The sequence below is a fragment of the Amia ocellicauda genome, unplaced genomic scaffold (genome assembly GCF_036373705.1).
Source record: "Amia ocellicauda isolate fAmiCal2 unplaced genomic scaffold, fAmiCal2.hap1 HAP1_SCAFFOLD_75, whole genome shotgun sequence".
Lineage (NCBI taxonomy): Eukaryota > Metazoa > Chordata > Actinopteri > Amiiformes > Amiidae > Amia > Amia ocellicauda.
Window position 1 is genome coordinate 289,704 of NW_027103002.1, and position 8,543 is coordinate 298,246.

The window sequence follows — 8,543 nt, forward strand, 5'->3', positions numbered from 1 at the left end:
TCCAAGGTGATTTACAAGGTGTTGTTGAAAGAGTGACGTGGCTGAATTCTAAGTCAGGCTTCCCTCAATCAGGTCTAACAAATTTGTTATGACTCCACCTTTACTGCTGTGTAGTAATCTGCTGGTACAAAATGGCTGCACCCCAGAGGGTGGTGGGTGAAGTGAGTCTGTAGAGCACTTTGGGATCTTTCCAGCTGCTACATGTAAGGTATTATTATTTATTAATAAATTAACTCTAGTCTCTGAAACTAAAACAAAGGCCAAAGGAACATTTCAAATGCTAACCCTTTGTGTTCTATACAGTTAAAAAGGAGAGTTAGAAATTTTGTACAACAGCATTTACATACCATATATGGCTTCCACCTTTAAGCGATCCAGAGGTGTCTTTTTCTCCGAAGTTGGATCTCTCTTGCTGCCACCACCACGAAGATTGCTCTTTAATAATGTTGGAAAGTCAAAGACAGCAACTGTCAGGGTTCTTGCATATGACGTATTCGTGCTGCACCTCTCTGCAAGGATCCAGGACAGTTTGTCAATGTAAACTCCAGTGCCTGGGAATATTTCCACCTAAAAGACAATGGTAAATAAAAAACAAGTTTATCCCCAAACTATTCTTATATTATGTTAAGTGGAATACATTATCAGTAAGGCTGTGATTTTGTTACAGAAATGTGTTATTAAAGACCACAGTATGTCTCAATTCTAAGTTTATTAATTTACAGACATAATAAAGTCAGTGAATCTGTGACACCCATAATTCAATTACATTCTTATTATCAACTATAACTATGAATATAACTGATAATGTAGCATCATTAGATTGTTTACAACCAATATTTGTTTTCAATATATATATTTTTACCTTGTCTTTGTAATATTGTAGACCAAGAGTGTTATACCTGTTTTGGTGATTCTTTGTCAGATTCAGAACAATTTGCTGTGGGGCTGTCAGAACCACTTGATGGTGACACACTTTTGTCTTCATTGCTGATAAATGTGGCTTTTGTTACAATTTTTTTCAGATTGTCCAAAAGGTCTGGAATCTCTGGAGAAAAAAACCTTAGTATTAAATGATAATCATTTCTAGTAATATATTTAATACAAAGTGAAAACAAAACCATCAATGCCTGCAATTATACTTGAGAGACTTGCTCTATGTTATTGGCAAACTGACCTTTTTGTGGGTCATTAACATTAGCTACGAAAAAAATAGAAGAGATAAAATACAAGAATTACCAGGTCTAATGTAATGCATATAGTCATTAATGTAGGATTATGAAGTTATGTTGAAAAACTTTATTTAATAATCAGTATTATTAAACTATTAGACAGTGCACATTAAGAGTCTGTATTGTGGTTCTAGATTACTTCAGTATGATCAACTATAATACATTACTCTGGAATCTAAATTACTGAAGAATAACATTTATCAAGGTAAGGAATTATTTGCTATAAATAAAAAAACTTACCATCAACCATACGGTTTCGAAGACATTGGTTTTCATTTTTAAGTCTTGTGTTTTCCTTTTCGAGCTGCTTAACGTTTTGCTGTAGCTCAACTTCACTGGACTCTTTAAATGTCTGTAGAATATGACAGGATCTAATTCTTGAAGCTCCATCGGTTTTCTTTCTTATTTTGTGCTGTATTCAGAGAGAAAAAGAGTTTAAAATGAATATATATATATATATATGAGAATGATTTAAAAAAAAACAATCCTGCAATACATTTATTTAATATTTGCAGTAATTATCCCATCAGTTACAGTTTTTTTTCATCTTCTGAAACTGCAATTTAGCACTTTCAACTGTTTCTTAGTGATTCCTAGAATTACTAACCGGTATTGTAGTCAATGTGTTTATAACCTTTTTTGTTTAACGATTTGTGTGTTATCCTATGTGATCCCATGGTCTTTGATTTGGTCACGGAAGTGATTTGTCTTTGATTTGTTGATCTAGAGTTGAATTTTAATTAGTTTTTCCCTTTTGTATAATTAGTGTAGTGCTACATTTAGTCTTTGTTTTTAAATAAATTTGACAATTTATATCTTTGGAATTGGTGTCTGCGTCCAATGATTACAGAAATTGAGTTCTACAAGACTCCAGGATTCGTGATAAGGTGATACTATGAATTCACTTCTTTAATTGAAATTTAAAAGTGTACCTTACGCTACATATATATATGTATGTATGTATGTCCAATTGCTTTGACAATACAAATGAATAGAATTGAGAGGGAGAGAGAGAGAGAGAGACAGACAGACAGACTGACAAACAGAAAAACAGACAGACATAGACACACACACACACACACACACACACACAGAGCCAGCCAGCCAGCCAGCTCAGCGATGACATCACGAGCCTCTCTCAGCTGACTGCTATGACATCACAGAGCACGTACATTCCGTTGCTTGCCGTCTGTCAACCACTCAGTCACTGCCAGCCAGACTGGCTGGCTGGCTGGATGTGGGGGCTGCTTGCTGCTGCTGTGTACCTTAGCAAGCTTATTTGCTTGACCGGCCTTCCTACTCCTCTGCCCACATGCCCACCTATGCCCGATCTGCTGTTCACCTGGATCACAGCTCCGCCCCAACAAGGCAGATCCTCCCAAAAATGGTACAAACTCACCCACGATCCCCTCCACGGAAAGCTTTAGCAAAAGGCAAAAGCGTTATACGTAATGAAGAGGAACCCGAGTCCAAGACGCATCCGACCAGCCATACATATTTGTGTGTATTAAAGATCACATTTTCTTACATTTAGTTTTTCTGTACTTTATTACATCTTATTGTGATTTATAAATGTATTGTTTCTTTTCCATATGTATGTATGTATGTATGTGTGTGTGTGTGTGTGCCTGTCTCTGTGTGAAAGTGTGTGTGTGTGGGTGTGAGTGTCTGTCTGTCTGTCTGTCATGTAACTCGCACATCTGTGAGGGCACCATTTTTGCAGAAGAGATGTACACATTTTGGAGCAACACATGCTGCCATCCAGACATCATCTTTTCCAGTGACGTCCCTGCATTTTCAAAAAGATCACATTTTATTACATTTTGTTTATCTGTACTTTATTACATCTTATTGTGATTTATACTTGTAATGTTTCTTTTCCATATATATGTATGTACAGTGGGGGAAAAAAGTATTTGATCCCCTGCTGATTTTGTACGTTTGCCCACTGACAAAGAAATGATCAGTCTATAATTTTAATGGTAGGTGTATTTTAACAGTGAGAGACAGAATAACAGCCACAAAATCCAGAAAAATGCATTTCAAAAAAGTTATAAATTGATTTGCATGTTAATGAGGGAAATAAGTATTTGACCCATTTTCAATGCCCTGGCTTAGGGAAGGAGGTTCTCACCCATGATTTGATGGTACATGGCCCCGTCCATCGTCCCTTTGATGCGGTGCAGTTGTCCTGTCCCCTTAGCAGAAAAACAGCCCCAAAGCATAATGTTTCCACCTCCTTGTTTGATGGTGGGAATGGTGTTCTTGGGGTCATTCCTCCTCCTCCAAACACGGCGAGTTGAGTTGATGGCAAAGAGCTTGATTTTGGTCTCATCTGAGACCACTTTCACCCAGTTCTCCTCTGAATCATTCAGATGTTCATTGGCAAACTTCAGACGGGCCTGTACATGTGCTTTCTTGAGCAGGGGGACCTTGCGGGCGCTGCAGGATTTCAGTCCTTCATGGCGTAGTGTGTTACCAATTGTTTTCTTGGTGACTATGGTCCCAGCTACCTTGAGATCATTAACAAGATCCTCCCATGTAGTTCTGGGCTGATTCCTCACCGTTCTCATGATCATTGAAACTCCACGAGGTGAGATCTTGCATGGAGCCCCAGACTGAGGGAGACTGACAGTTATTTTGTGTTTCTTCCATTTGCGAATAATCGCACCAACTGTTGTCACCTTCTCACCAAGCTGCTTGGTGATGGTCTTGTAGCCCATTCCAGCCTTGTGTAGGTCTACAATCTTGTCCCTGACATCCTTGGACAGCTCTTTGGTCTTGGCCATGGTGGAGAGTTTGGAATCTGATTGATTGATTGCTTCTGTGGACAGGTGTCTTTTATACAGGTAACGAGCTGAGATTAGGAGCACTCCCTTTAAGAGAGTGCACCTAATCTCAGCTCGTTACCTGTATGAAAGACACCTGGGAGCCAGAAATCTTGCTGATTGATAGGGGATCAAATACTTATTTCCCTCATTAACATGCAAATCAATTTATAACTTTTTTGAAATGCGTTTTTCTGGATTTTTTGGCTGTTATTCTGTCTCTCACTGTTAAAATACACCTACCATTAAAATTATAGACTGATCATTTCTTTGTGAGTGGGCAAACGCACAAAATCAGCAGGGGATCAAATACTTATTTCCCTCACTGTATGTATGTATGTATGTATGTATGTAAGTGTGTGTGTGTCTGTCTCTGTGTGAAAGTGTGTGTGTGTGTGTGTGTGTCTGTGAAAGTGTGTGTGTGTGTGCGTGTGTCTGTCTGTGAAAGTGTGTGTGTGTGTGTGGGTGTGACAGTGTGTATGAGTGTCTGTCTGTCATGTAACTCGCACATCTGTGAGGGCACCATTTTTGCAGAAAGAGATGTACACATTTTGGAGCAACATATGCTGCCATCGAGACATCATCTTTTCCAGGGACGTCCCTGCATTTTTCAGCAGGATAACGCCAAACCACATTCTGCCCAGATTACAAGCGCATGGTTGCGTAGGCAGAGAGTGCGGGTGCTAGCATGGCCTGCCTGCAGTCCTGACCTGTCTCCGAATTGAGAATGTGTGGCGCACTATGAAGTGCAAATTAAGACAACGAAGGCCCTGTGCAGTTGCGCAGCTGAGGAAATGCATAATGGATGAATGGGGGGAAATCCCACTTGCTAAACTTAACCAAGTGGTGTCTTCAGTGCCCAAGTGCTTAATAAGTGTTATTAAAAGAAAAGGTGATGTTACATAGTGGTAAACAGTCGACTGTCCCAACTTTCTTGGTTTCTTTTCACTGCTAATGAGATGCTGTAGAGTGAGTTTTCAGGAGCTCTAATCGTATTGATGAATTCATGCAGCATTTGTAATTGAATTTCAAAAAGAAATCCTTGCTGTCTGGCCTGTGTGTATGAGATGTACTCTGTCAATCTTTGGCTAACAACTGAAACATTGGTAGAACAGAAATGGCAACATAAAAAAGAAAAGTACATTTTAAAAGAGCACATTAAATAGGATGAATATACAGTTTTTTACAATCACTTTGTCACTAATTTCAGAACCTTGATGTCATTTTTCAAAACTAGACACAAAACTCAAAACGGTCATCACTTGTAACACTGCACAATACAATGTTTTGAACATTGGACAGCCTTTCATATCTTTAAAGAAACCTTGCACTTGCAGACTTGTTGGTTCAAATAACTCATTTATCATGAAATACCATAGTAACATAGTAACACAGAAGATACCGATAGTTTCACTGTGTAGTTGTTCGTACAATCATTAAATATTGTAGTACAAAATATGTGATACATGTTTCATTATGGTACTACACATAAATACATCACTGTAAAAGGACTAGTAGAGAGAATACTACAGACACAGTGGAATCATTGAACAAAATCTGAAATGTATTGATGCAATACAATCAAATCACACCATAGGTTTCTTTGAATCCATGCAACAATAATTAGTTACAAAAAAGAACAAAACTACAGTAAAATGTCAACTGCAGTGTTCCTCACCTGGCTTAGTGTAAAAAGCAAAACAAAGGATTGATTACTGTACTTCTAAATTTCCATCAGCCCTGTGTTCAGGTTCAGGTTCTCACAACCATTTTTCACAAGAGGCATCTTGAAACTGAACATACCTGAACATACTCAGTCATCAGCTGCTTCACTCTGTCTGCATTTCTTTCAAAAGGCACACTATACTCTGTGCTACACATTGGTATGCAGTATACAGTCATTTGACAATTGAGAGTAGCCTAATGTTTAGTGCATGCTGAAGACTTGCCGCTTCTCAGTACGGAAATTTCTGATGATTGAGGCCACAGTTGATCCTGAGTTGATTCTGAGGTTTGATTGAATCATTGTAGCTGCCTCAGTCATGGTCATGCCATGATTTACAACATGCTCTACAACTATTTCTCGGATTTCACTGGACACTATTTGCTGTTGCTGCCGCTGTCTGGTCCGTGGCCTTGTCCTCTACCACGTTCCCCCAACACCTCTCAAATGAGGCCCATGGCTGCCTCTCTGGTGAGGCCTAAGCCCTCCTCTATGACGAGGCCCACGACCACCTCTCAGAAGGGGTGCATGTCCCCTTCCATTCCTTTGACCACCACGTCTTCCTCCTCCCACTGCTTGACCTCTATTGTGACCTGGATGACTTGCCGGCTCCATGTTATCACTGTGTTGCTGGGGTGGATAGCACTCATTTCACTCGATACTCGTACCACAATGTGAAATCAATCATCAATAACCAGTTGGCAGTATTGGAAAAGCAATTACAAGGGCCTGCATACATACAGTAATGTCAAATCTGATGTGGAAGAACAATCATCTTCAACCAGGTTGGAGCGTTAGTTGCAATGCCTTTAATACACGCAGCGTGGAGAGGAACAGTGACTCAAGTAGATCCCAAAGTCGCTCTGCCTTCATTTTAACAGTCAGAGCTTTTATACACAAAAATCAAAGAGCTGGTTATAATCAGAAAGTCATTACTATGTTATCTTAAAAGTTAGCTAAGCAGAATTTATATCATTATAGGACAGAGTTCATAGATCAACACATGGATTAGGGAGCAGGCACTTCAATCATACTGTTTGACATTGTCTCCAAGATTCTCATCGTAAATAACAAGCAGAAATCAAACTACCTTCTGGCCTGACCTTCTAGCTTGACCTTATCTTTCTTAAGTATACAAGAGAGAAAAACAGGTATTAGAGAAAGAATTTCTAACTTTCCTTCCACACTGAAAACATGGTGTGGAAAAGTGCTACATGATGATGAATGATGATGAAATATTACATCCATAGATAATGTAGTCCAACTGGTTCATGCTCCTCGGTTATTGGTGTCAATGGATCTCATTATCCTGAAACTTTCATGATCGAAACATGGAATATTGTTTGTCAGTTTCCATAAAATTATGCATTAAGAGTAATGCAACAGTCACTTATCATTTTGAGCAGCTGTATCAATTGATAGTTAGATCTTTGTAATGAAATGAATAGACAGTGATCTCAGATGTAAATTGTGAATTGCATTTTGAAATGGTAATACTTTGATGTAAGTTGTGTCATTTTAGTTCAATGAACAAATGATCTGAGGTTGATGTGTATTGTATCCAAGCAATTGTAAAAAAGTGTTAGAGTTTTGAAAAATGTGCATTTTGATCATCGGGTGTGAGTTTAGTGTCTAGAGTTTTGAAAAATGACATCAAGGTTCTGAAATGAGTGCCAAAGTGATTGTAAAAAAGTGTAATATCAGGGGACAGTGGCTATTAGTGATCTGGCCTTCCGTGGCCTCTGTATTAATGTAACAGGTCACATTGTATGTGTACACTGATACTTGATAGTATAATATAGTACAAGTAAAAAACATACATAGGTATCATAGAAGTATTTTGCAGAAATGATTATGGATAGTTATCAAAATGGAGAGGAAATGCTAAATCCAGTCTCCCCAGGCTGAGCTTCTATTGCTGCACCTGCTGGCCCCACTATATGGATAGAGCCACACCAAGTACAAGAGTCTCCCCATTGCTATTTATATCTCCCTATCCAATCTTATATACGTGTCAGGGTGGGGTGCCTATTCCCCTGCATGCTTTGAAACCTATAGCACCTGGGACGCACACTTGGGATCCGGTTCCTCTGCCCCTCACATACACATGAGGAATCCCAGGTGCTCAATACGTCATACTGTCTCTTTCATCTCATGTGTAAACTATGGACAAATACATGACTAAACGTGTTTAGTTGCTTTTCCCAGAATGCTTTGCGCCACGATATGCAAATAACGGGGACTATGATTGGCTCCCTGACATTACCCACACTGCGACTGATGCTACCCATTTCACTACCCAACAAAGACCCATAATATGCGTGTGTCTGTCTGTCTGTCTGTCTGTCTGTCTGTCAAAGTATGTGTGTGTGTGTCTGTGTGTGTCTGTGTCTGTCTGTCTGTCTGTGTGTGAAAGTGTGTGTGTGTGTGTCTGTCTGTCTGTCATGTAACTTGCACATCTGTGAGGGCACCACTAATGCCGAAAGAGATGTACACATATTGTTTATTTTCCATATATATGTATGTATGTATGTATGCATGTCCAATTGCTTTGACAATACAAATGAATTGAATTGAGAGGGAGAGAGAGAGAGAGAGAGACAGACAGACAGAGAGACACACATACACACACACACACACACACACACACAGAGAGAGCCAGCCAGCCAGCTCAGCGATGACATGACGAGCCTCTCTCAGCTTACTGCTATGACAGCACAGAGCACGTACATTCCGTTTAACAAATCGTTAAACAAAAAAGGT

General features: G+C 39.3%; 1 non-coding gene across 1 annotated transcript; it reads right to left on the minus strand.

Annotated features, from left to right (window-relative positions):
* Window positions 1-2,585: 2,585 nt before the first annotated feature.
* On the minus strand, window positions 2,586-2,700 carry LOC136742947 (U5 spliceosomal RNA). Its single transcript, XR_010815069.1, has one exon. It is a non-coding gene; the product is annotated as a U5 spliceosomal RNA (small nuclear RNA).
* Window positions 2,701-8,543: the final 5,843 nt, after the last annotated feature.